Source organism: Vicia villosa, unplaced genomic scaffold, assembly GCF_029867415.1.
Source record: "Vicia villosa cultivar HV-30 ecotype Madison, WI unplaced genomic scaffold, Vvil1.0 ctg.005121F_1_1, whole genome shotgun sequence".
Classification (NCBI taxonomy): domain Eukaryota; kingdom Viridiplantae; phylum Streptophyta; class Magnoliopsida; order Fabales; family Fabaceae; genus Vicia; species Vicia villosa.
In genome coordinates, this window is record NW_026706577.1 from 103840 (window position 1) to 116090 (window position 12251).

Sequence of the window (12251 nt, forward strand, 5' to 3'; positions counted from 1 at the left end):
ATCAACGTTGCAGCCAGTTTGAGCGATTCACACTCATCCTATCAGGTTTCTAAGTTTCCCAGGAACATCACTCAACTCATAAGCAAGCCCAAACGTGCCCAGAACAAGATCGCTCGAGCCTACCATTTTAGTAAATTTTTTAATTTCGAATCTCTCTGATTACGCATTGTTGATTAATTTTGTGTGCATAGATGTATTCAGGGCTCCATTCAAATCGTTTCTGACGTGGTACATGCGAGCTTTGGTGCCTTAAATCCGAATCACCATTGTTAGGGCTCCAACCAAATGTTGCTTCGTGTCCATGCTTGCAGACGTTTTTGGATCAAAATAATGCCACAATTGAGTTCGTGAGGGTCTCTTTAGTGAATCTGGGTACCTTTTGATTTTGTTTAACACTTTAATTTGAGTTTTGATTTTTCAGAATATTTGCTACAAAATTGCATAGCAAGAATCATAGCAAAACCGTGGAAAACTGTAGCAAAATCTGTGCTTGTTTGATAAAGACGATGAACAGTGGGGGTTGAATTGTTGACCACACATGGCGCAACCTGTTTGGCTAGTCAACCACACCGGACTCTCTCTCCATTGCTCATTGGTCTTCGTGTAACTACATGGGGTTCGGGTTGACTGGTTCCATTTACACGCGTATTTTTATATTTCTTTACCTGAAAGCATTTTGTGAATAGCTAAATAAACATGGCTCAGTGGCAAGTGGAAATTTCTTAAGTGGTTAATACCTAGGGGCGCGGGTTCAATCCCTGCCTTCTGCATATAATTTTCCTTGTTTTTCTCTTCAATTTCCTTTTCGCAGATCCGGTGTATGTGGCACACCCAGGCTCAGGATGCACTCTCCATCATCAGCCATTGGATCTCCACTACAACCAGATCTGAAGGCCAGATGCGCGCTCCCCCCATGACGCACCTTCAGGGGTTCGCTCCATTGGATCATACGCCCTTGGGCTTCAGCTTTTCAACCTTGGGCTTGCTGTTCACACCTCTCCATGATCTACAAGAACAGCCCATTAGTTTCTTCTTTTTTTATTATTTTGTTTGTTTTAGTTTATTTGAATTACTTTTTTTTTTATTAAAATCAACCAACAAAAAATAAAATAAAAAACAATTAGTTTAGGATTAATTTAGTAATTAGGTTTTGATTAATAATTTTTAAGTTAGTAATTAAAATTAATTAGACATTAGATTTTTAATTATATTTTAATTTAGCATTTGTACATAATTAATTTAATTAGGTTTTAGTTAGAATAATTAACTTAGCATTAGGTTAGCTTAGTGAATAAATTAATAATTAGGTCCTAATTAATCATTACTATGAACTTTTATTAACCTCAAACTACCTACGATTCTTCTCTCATCTCGAAATCCCGTGTATGGCGCATGTTTGTTTATTTTATCGCTTCTGTTAATTAGAATGTATTTAGGACAAAATGTAAATATCATAGTGAACCTATTTACTTTCCCGCACTTTTTATCTTTCGCATTTTTTATACTGTGTTAGATGTAGGTTAATTAGGGCGTGTATGGCAAGACTAAAAAAAATCGTAGTTAACTAATAATTCAAGATAAATAAATATTTGAATCCAACACACTTGCACTCACTCACCTCTAGGGTTTCCCCTCTTACTTTGCCTTTCGGAAAATAATAGTCAAGTCCCTTCGAGCGTAGGGATGCCTTAGCCTATGCTGCCTTCGATCCAAAAATCACCATGTCCCTCCGATTTAAAGATCATAGTCCCTTCGACGTCGCCTTCGGTATAAATGATCTTGTCCCTCGATTAAACGGTGATAGTCCCTTCGATGGCTAAGGTATCCTTACATGTTGCCTTTATGACTATTCAGATCACCTAGGACTTTCTATCCTCTTTATGGTATGAATAGTCCATATGATGATTCGATGACCCTTCGATGACCCGCTCATCCAATGTATAGGACTACCTACCCTCATATGGTATGGATAGTACTATCACCCAAGGAAAGTCTTAATGAATAGGAAAGACCTTACGAATTAGGGTAGGAACTCTTAAGTGCTTGCTCACAACAATCCAAATCAAATGCTTTTTACACCATGTTTTCTAACATTGTCTTTTTAGACATTCTCAAAATCAAACTGTTTTTCTAAACACACACAACACATTTTCAAACATTTCAAACAAACAAGTGAGCTAAGCAACTAAGAGCCCGTAGATAACTACGGATGAAAAGGGTGCTTACACCTTCCCTTTTCATAACCTACCCCCCGAACTCAAATATTTACTTAAGGTCTTTCTTGTTCTTTTATGCCTTTCCTAATTGGATAAAATAAAAGTCGGTGGCGACTCTTGCACACCGCAACATTGTTGCTTATAAAAATAAAAGTCAGTTCACCGAGTTACAGAACTGGCGACTCATCTGGGGATAAATAAAAAGAGGGTTTACCTTAGAGCTAGGATCACTTTAAATTTGTTTGATTTGTTTGCTTTATCTTTAAAGGTTGTTTTGGGTATTCTACTGTGTGAAAGATCCTACACCCGGATCTAGTGTACCTTAGGTATGTGGCATGAGACCAGGGAGGCTGTACGACATGTATCGTTATGGTTGAACTGGTGGCCACCGTTAGTGCGACGCTTTGGTTTGTCCTGATGGCCCTTGAATATGATCGAGGAGACATTTGGCTACCGCGTGGTGTCATAAGCACTAATTCGCCCTTAGAACCTTAGTTGAACTTGACTTTGGCCTATAGGAAGTAGCGAGATAGCTGGCTTTGGATTCCTGACCGAAGCCGGTTGATACTCGATGCTACACTCATTGAGATTGAACTCTAGGGATGCTTTTGGCTGGCCAATCGAGTGCCATGTTGAGACAATGCCCGCGAGAAAGATCAGGGATATGAGCACCATAGAACCCGGTTACTATTCTAGGACAGGTTGAACCAACTTAACTTCAGCGGGGAGGGTACTTACCTACGAACTTCACGCAAGCCTTTAAACCTAAGGACACTTGTGTGACTATTTTGTGCTTGCTACTAACCCTTCGGTTTTCTTGCAGGTTTTTCTTGTGGGACTCACTCGTCCTTACTATCTCACGCTTTTCCTGATGCATTGCATAACATCATGACATCATGACATCATAAGCATAACATGATTTAACTAACCCTTTCAAGGATCTTAGGGATTTAGGGCGCATAATTTCAGGTGCTCTTATCAAAGACTGAACTCTTATCAAGGGGCAAGGGGATTTACTTTCCTCTCGCCACATACCTTCCATTACAGAGACTTTGTACCTATCAAGGGGCAAGAGGATTTATTTTCCTCTAGCCATGTACCCTCAAATTCAGAAGTATCCCGAATCAGAGGCTATGACCCACTGGATATGGTGAGCTCGATTCCCATGGAAGAGCATCCAAGAATCAGAGTTCTTCAAATAAAGATGCGACCAAATCATGTTCCAATATTGCTAACTAAATTTCCTAGAGATCCTTGAAAATATTGCATCTGCATTCATGACATTTGTCATACCCCAAAATTTGCCCATACTATTTCTCTTGTTCAAATTCAAATCAAGATACAAAGCTCAAGATTTGACTGACTGAACACTCTCCTAAACAACAACCCTCAAACCAGGGTTTTGATATTTTCAAAGTAAAATCAAGTTCTGACAATTCAAGTGGACCTCATAACCTCTCATATGCCTCAAAGGGGGCCCAATATTTTTTTAAAATCTTGTTCCACAAGTTACCAATAGGGTCCATATCCAATGCCACAAATTATTGATTATTATTTGATTTTATATGAATTTTGATTCATTAAAAAAATCAATTTAATCAAAAATTTTGAAGAAAATGCATGAAGAAAATATGGACTAAACTTATGGGCCTATGTTTCTTTGATTCAAACATACTCCTAATATTGCCAAGGAATTCCAAAGTCCATTTACATGCCTTGTTGTCATTTATTTTATTATTGGATTAATTTAATTTAGTTCAAATTTAATAAAATAAGATACAACAAACCAAGATAAATAAAATACAAAAGGGCAAGATTAATTCATGGGGCCGTGTTAGAATCATGAAGAGGCCCACAAGAGTCAATTTTGGGAGCCAACAAACCGAGCAAAGATTGGAAAAAGATTCAAAATGGCAAGATTGTATATGGATTCCAAAACCAAATATCTTTGCATTCAAAGCAAGATTCTTCATCAAAATTCTTAACCTAACTCATGCCCTATATATATAATTCGTGCCCATACAGCAGAGGAGGTTTTTTTTTCTCGGCAACCAATATAGCTTAATCCGAGTGCAAAAAGTGGAGAAAAAATTGAGCTTGTTCTTGGCGATTGAGAGTGATTCAAAGCGCTTGGAGGCTTCAAACACGTACCTGGGGGCATCAGTGATCGGTTCCGATCTTAATCAAAGCCAGAAGCGTGAGAAAACGTAGCCTCCGAGTCACGGTTTGTTCCACGTTTTTGTCTAATTCGATTCTAATTACACATGCATATTTAACATGATTCAAGTACATATTTGCATTCACAATGAAGTTTGGATACTCTCTGCATAATTTGATTTTGTTTTTGACACGGATTTGATAAACCACCATTGACGAGTTCTTAGGGTTTCAGAATAGGGATTATTGATACAGGTAGAGTTAGCCTTGATTATAGGCATGTCTGGGTTCGGATTGATGAGGCAAACTCATCTATGGTTTCACCGGTGATTTTCGTTGCTCGTGTGTGTTTTTGAGCGTGCAGGGACATATGGCTACGCCGGAGAACCGTGGGTAAAGGTCTGAAGCTTTTCCAGAAAAAAATTGAAGGACAGGGATGAGTATCTGCGCGCGATCTGTTTTTTTTTAAATATTTCAATATTTCGTTTTAGTATATATATTAACACGTGCAGTCGGTATTCAGCAAGAACATATGGAAGGATTGGCAAGAGGCGCGCATTGGAAACAGAGAGCGCAAGGGTTCGATTCCCGCCCTAATGCGCTTATTTTTGAGTTTTCTTGGTTATGGATCTGACGCGTTCAGCTGGCAAGAGACTATCATGCACCTTCATCATCCACCCATTGCATTGTCTTGATCCCTCATCTAAACGCACCAGGGAAGCCAGTGCATCATGGACCCTCAGACTTGCGCCATAATGGATTACTAGCTGAGATTTCTAAATCTTTTTCTTTTTAATTACGTAAAATTATGTTTTTTTATTATTTTTATTACATATACTTTGCATAAATGTTTTTTTTATGTAATTAAATCTTTAAAAAACAAAGTTTTCTTTAAAACTTATTTTTGTTTTTATAAAACATAGTTAAATGCAAAATTATTTTTGTTCTTCACGCCTTCTCAGGGTTACTCTTTAAGTACCTTCCGATTACGCGCCACGCCTTACGAAGCTAAGTCCCGTTTCAACTCTCGTTATTTATTTATTTGTATATTTAATGCAAAATTATTCTCTCCTCTTGTTCATTTTCCCTATTTTTAAAATTAGGGTTTGTTTTTAAATGCCAATGAAATGTCTGTACACTCACGCTTTATTTGTTTCTCTGCTCATTCCTAATGGTCAGAGTCGATGCTTCTGGCAAACCCTTGCCCTCAACCCTGTCAGGCAAATGCCAAGCTAAGTACTTTCTCCCTATTCTATTTTTAATTTATTATCCTATTTTCTTTTAGGGTTAATCCCTTTGCCCTCGAATTTGATAATGCACTCACTATATGTTTTTTGTCTTGTCTTTTTCCTTTTCAGGATTTAGCAATTGCCAAAGCTACGTTGTTGGTAACCCTAAACCTCATTTTATTTTATGCTTTTTATTATTATTACTTGTGTCAAACCCTGATAAGGGATCCGCTGGTTACAATTTCCCGCCCCCTTTATTGCTTTATATTATTGTGTGGTTAGTAATCTTAGGGACTGCAAGCCTTAAACTGAATTAGAATAACTAATTAAAAGATAAATATCTGAATATAACCACGTGATTGTTGCATACACGCACCCTTTTGGGTAACCCCCTGTTGCCTGTTGCCTGTTGCCTGTTGCCTGTTGCCTGTTGCCTGTTGCCTGTTGCCTGTTGCCTGTCGCTTTCGTATTTTTGCAGAATAAGCCACGTCCCTCGGATTCGAAGATACCTCAGCCATGCTGCCTCGAATACTAAAGGTCATACGACCCTAAATGATGCTGCCTTCGATACACAAAAATGACCTTGACCCTCGGAAGTTGCCTACGAAAAGGCTGAGGTATCTTCTGGCTGCCTACGAAAAGGTTTATTCTGATCCTTACCTTAGACTACCTGCCCTTCTATGGCATGGGACAGTCTTAGGGCCAAGGATGCTTCGACGACCCTTCAACCTCCAAATGAAAGGCTTCCTGCCCTCTTATGGCAAGGATTGACCCTTTCATTCTGAAAGGCTAAAAAGAGACCTATCATCTGAGTTTAAGGTAATTGCCCCTAATTGCCTTGCAATGCTCAAACTTTCATTATATTCTTTCTCATAATTTTTTAAAAGGGCTACGCTCATTTACGAGCTAAAGTCCCTATCTCTTTCATCTATATTTTCTAAACAAACGAGCAAGCAAAGCAATTAAGAGCCCATGGAAAACCATGGATGCAAAGGGTGCCTTACACCTTCCCTTTGCATAAATTACCCCCCGAACTTAGATTTCTTAAAAGGTTTTTTTTCTGTTTCTTTTTGCCTTTCCGAATATTATTTGGATAAAATAAAAGTCGGTGGCGACTCTTGCTTACCGCGACATTCCGATTAATAAAAAGTCAGTTCACCGTATTACAGAACTGGCGACTCTGCTGGGGAAATTTCAATTAAGAGGGGTTACCTTAAAAGTTTAGGATTCATTTTAAATGTTTTCTATTGTTTGCTTTGTTTGTTTTATTTTTCAGGGGCGTTTTGGGAATTAACTGAAGGACGAATCCTATTCCCGGATTCAAGTACATCTAAGATAGGAAGTGGCATAGTCATGGCGACCTCCCTTGTGTATGCTTGGGATTGGTCAATATGAGAGTTCACGCTTGAGTTAGGCCTCTATGGGTGTTTACATGCTTCTCTTGTATGAGGGAGGTTCGTGTGGATACCTGTGGGTGAGTCGGAGCTCAAGGACCGTTAGTTACCTTTAACCCATCCTGACTTTTAGGAACGTAGTGGGGGGACTACTCTTGATGTATGTTGAGAGCATAGTCGCTACCCGATACTACAACTCAGATAGGTTCTTTCTCAAAGTATCATTGCATGGTATGTATGTATCATGTTCGAGGGTGCTTTAGAAGGGCTGACAATTCTGGGTCACTTGGTAGAACCCGTTGCTGAAATCTCCTTATCCATAGAAATGCCCTTGGGAAGGACACCCGATCAGACTCCATGCAAGCCTTAAGCCAAAAATTGTGTGACTTGTGTGACTTGTTTGTGTTTACTACTAACCTTCATTTCCTCGCAGGTTTTGTTGAAAGGATTTGTTTGTCCTTACCATCTCGCACCAAGTCTAATGAACTGCATTCGCATAACATCATGACATCATGACATCATAAGCATAACATGATTTAACTAACCCTTTCAAGGATCTTAGGGATTTAGGGTGCACAATTCCAGGTACTCTTATCAAGGACTAAAGTCCTATCTAGGGGCAAGAAGATTTATTTTCCTCTGGCCACGTACCTTCCAAGTCAGAAACTCAGCACCTAACAAAGGGGCAAGAGGATTTATCTTCCTTTGGCCGTATACCTTCAAATTCGAAGTATCCCGAATCAGAGGCGATGACCCACTGGATATGGTGAGCTTGATTCCCATAGAAGAACATCCAAAAAATCAGAGTCCTTCAAACGAAGAAGCGATCGAATCATGTTCCAATGTTACTAACTAAATTTCCAAAGATCCTTGGAAGTATTGCATCTGCATTCATAACATTACATCACTGGTTTCCACCACAGGTTTCTTACCACCTCGCTGTTTATTTCAGCATCATGAATCTCGAGCAATCAGTCAAAGACCTTCAAGCTCAGAACGCCCAGTTTCAAGATCTGATCCTGAACCTGTCCAAGGGGCAAGATGAACTGAAAGCACTCCTGACCAAGAAGAAGAAGAAGGGTAAGAAGACTCTGGGGAAAAAGCTTAGACCGATCTTGCAACTCAGGGATGCTGAACCCTCTGAAGACAGTGATGAGGATGAGCAAGATGATGATGCTAGTATCAAAAGTGATGCAAAAAGTAACCATGATTCTGCCAAACCCTCTGAAGAAGAAGAGGACTATCACCATGAGGATGAACATCCTGATGACAAATACAAGATGTTAGAAGAGCGTCTGAGAAGCGTGGAAATTCAGAAGGTACCTGGGCTGGATTTTGAAGAGCTTGGACTCGTTCCTGGGGTCGTTATTCCTCCAAAATTCAAAACTCCCGCCTTTGCTAAGTATGATGGAGTCTCTTGTCCAAAGATGCACTTGAGGTCTTATGTAAGAAAGATTCAGCCCCACACTGCAGATAAGAGGCTCTGGATCCATTTCTTCCAAGAGAGTTTATCTGGAACTCAACTCGAATGGTACTATCAACTGGAAAGTACCAACATCTGTACTTGGGAAGATTTGGTTGATGCTTTCTATAAGCAATACCAATATAATTCTGATCTCGCACCAACTCGCATGCAACTACAAAGCATGTCCATGGGACCCAAGGAAAGTTTCAAGGAGTATGCTCAAAAATGGAGAGATCTAGCTGGAAGAGTCAAACCCTCCTTGAATGATAGAGAATTGGTTGACATGTTCATGAATACACTGACTGGTCCTTTCTACAGCCATTTGCTGGGAAGTTCGTCATCTGGATTCACTGACCTCATACTGACTAGGGAACGTGTTGAAAGCGGTATTCGAAGCGGTAAAATTCAAGTGGCTACGTATGCTAATACCTCAAAGAAAGCGCACAATGAGAGGAATGAATCTAATACTGTGGGGACGGTCCTAGCCTCCAATCAAGTGCCGACACAACAAAGGGGCAACCAACGTAAACAAGGTGCATCTAAAAGGCAATTCACAAAGATCAACATAACTTTGGCCGAAGCGTTACAACAGTTGCTTAAAGCAGGGTTGATTACTTTTAAGGATCCTCCTCTGAAGCCCAACACCTTATCTCATCAATATAATCCTAATGCAAGATGCGCTTATCACTCTGATAGTATTGGACATGACACTAATGATTGTTGGCCATTAAAGAACAAGATCCAGGATATGATCGACGCCGGAGAAATTGAGTTCGACCCCCCTGCAACCATGCCCAATCACAACAAGATTGTTAATACTATGGATGGCTAGAAGGATGAACTATTTAGATCATTAGATTTACTTTCATTTGCAATTTCTATTCTATTTGTTTAAACATTCAAATTATGATAGACATTATCTGTTTTAATAATTATCATCAGCGCATTGCATATGTTTGTCTTGAATAAATTATTTCGTTATCACTCATTTTAAATTATGTATTTATTCTGCATATGTTTCTGTGATACTCAACTACTGCTAAAGTTGTATACCTTTTGAGGGAGGATGACGAAAACAATACCTCAATTTCATACAGTATGCTTTTGAACAGACTATGCTGACGATGTACAGGCATTGTTTCAATTCCTAAACAGTGGAGATATAAGGATGATAATCCCTCGTCAACCCCTTTGAGCCTAAGGAGTAGAAGTTTTCTTTTTGTACGAAAGACCGCATTTTTAACCTGGGGCAGGGTAGTTCTCAGTGAAGTTGGCTTTTCATTCTAGTTTAAGAGAAATCATTCAATACACCCTTCAACGAAGGTTTCAACTACAAGTGTTCATCCGCACATGTCAAAGAAGTGTTGGAGATGTCAGTCAAAAGCCAAAGATGTTTCATCAATCAAACAGGGCAGTCATTATCTTTCAAAAAAAGGAAAAAATGAAAAAAAACGTGTATATACAAAGAAAAGCCTGCTAAGTCAAAAATAAAAAAGAAGACTTAGGCAAAAATCAAGGCGTCCCGCTGACTGTAAGCTCAAAAGAGACAGTTCAGGCAAAAGTTAGGGATATCAAAAAATAAAAAAAGAGAAGTCAACAAATTCCGGAACAACACAATGTTGTGACTACCAAAAGGAAGAAGTGACTGTCATCTCAAAAGTTCTCTTTGCTTGTGAACTATCGTCATTATCAAAGGTGCAAATCCAAAAGTCTCTTGGAACCTGAATGCATAAGTCGAACCAACTGAGCTTAGGAATGAAGAACATCACGAAGAAGGGGATGGGTATAAATAAACTTTGAGCCTTTATCTTTTGTTTCTTAAACCGTGAACCAAGCCACGTTACAACCCTTGAAAGTCCTAATTGAAGCATGGTTAGTTCGAAAGCATACTGTCATAACAAAGGTATCCCGACTCCTTAAGGTTTATCACAAATGCTAAGTTGATACAAACCTCATGTTGTTACAAATATCATGTTTTTACAAATATCACGCTTTTACATCTCTTGTTTTAATGTGTTTCCAAAAACTCAAGACAAACGTATGCATTGCATCTCATGAATACATTATCAAACATATTCTGCTACATAATTTCAAATGTTAGCAACAGAAAGAATTTGCACAGGGTACAACTAATGATTGAAAGTTATCCCGACAGACAAAATTACTCCAAGGAAGCCATGTCTCTTACATATACAAGGGACATGACATGTTTCGTCCAATCAATCTGGGGCAATCAAGTCAAGATTCTGAGAATCTCTCATGGATGCTCGAACAATCAGGGGCATGCATCCAAGCATATCTAAAGCTACTCCCCAATCAACGTGAGACATTGTCATGAGCCTATGATTACTGGGGGCATATCGCCCATAGTAAACATCTCGTAAAGTCCTCGCGAGGCGAATCTTTCCAAAGTTCATGCTAACTGGGGCAAATCTATGCAAGTCCAAATTCAACATCTTGATCAATACTCAGTGGCGTGTCCTGAATCAAGTAGTAAGTTACTATGATACTGGGGGCAACTTTCAAGACACCCATGTCTCCCCACAGAGCCAGGTTCACAAAACCACCTCCCCGCAGAGTAATCATTAAGAAGACATCTTCAAACATATTCGTCTCAACAAAGACATGACTCCCCAACAGAGCTTACATCTTCCGCATTACCGGTCATCCAATATGTTGCTCTTCTCCAAACATGGTTTATCTCTAAAATCAGGGTACATCAAACTACTAATCATCCCCAAGCAGAAACCATAAATCACCAGCGGAGCATCTTCAAGACAAGATCCGACAATAAAATCACAAGGATATAGAGATTTATTTTCTCAATCAGGACAACATAAATCATATTCGCATATCATATGTCATAAACATACCCATACATTGCATACATCACTTCATGCAAGTTTCTCATTTATTTTGAGAATCCCATCTCATTCATTACATGCATCATGACATTGCATACTTTGTTTTCAGGTTCTGCCTCGACAATCATTCCTCTCAGATATAATCGAGCTGGAGATTCATTCTGACAAGCCTTTTTACATTCCAAAACTTCGTCAAATAACTCATCAACCCTAACAAACAAACATTCTCTATCAGATATGGTCTAATACATGACCCGTTCCGGTATTCTTAATCAGATATGGTCTAATATACGACCCGTTCCGGTATCCATCAGATATGGTCTAATATACGACCCGTTCCGGTATTTTTAGTCAGATATGGTCTAAATGTATGACTCGTTCTGGCATTATCCATCAGATATGGTCTAATATACGACCCGTTCCGGTATTTTTAGTCAGATATGGTCTAAATGTATGACTCGTTCTGGCATTATCCATCAGATATGGTTTAATGTATGACTCGTTCTGGAATTCACCTTCAGATATGGTTTAATGAATAACTCGTTCTGATATCCCTCCTCAGATATGGTCTAATGTACGACTCGTTCTGCTATTTCTCTTCAGACATGGTGTAATGCATAACTCGTTTTGATATTCCTCTTTAGATATGGTCCAATGTATGACTCATTCTGACATTCCTCTACAGATATGGTCTAAATGTATGACCCGTTTCTCTCATCACGAACAACGCTAACACGATCGATCTCTAACAAATACTTCTCAAACACTCCAAACCGAATCTAATGCATGATTTGCTGGATGGCATCTTCAAGCCCATCTCCGACAAAAGTCCCTACATCAGCTAGGGCAAATTTCTTGGTATTCTAGTGTTCAATCATCTTCCACCTTCAGATACCGACTGGCACACAAACCACTCTACATCTTCA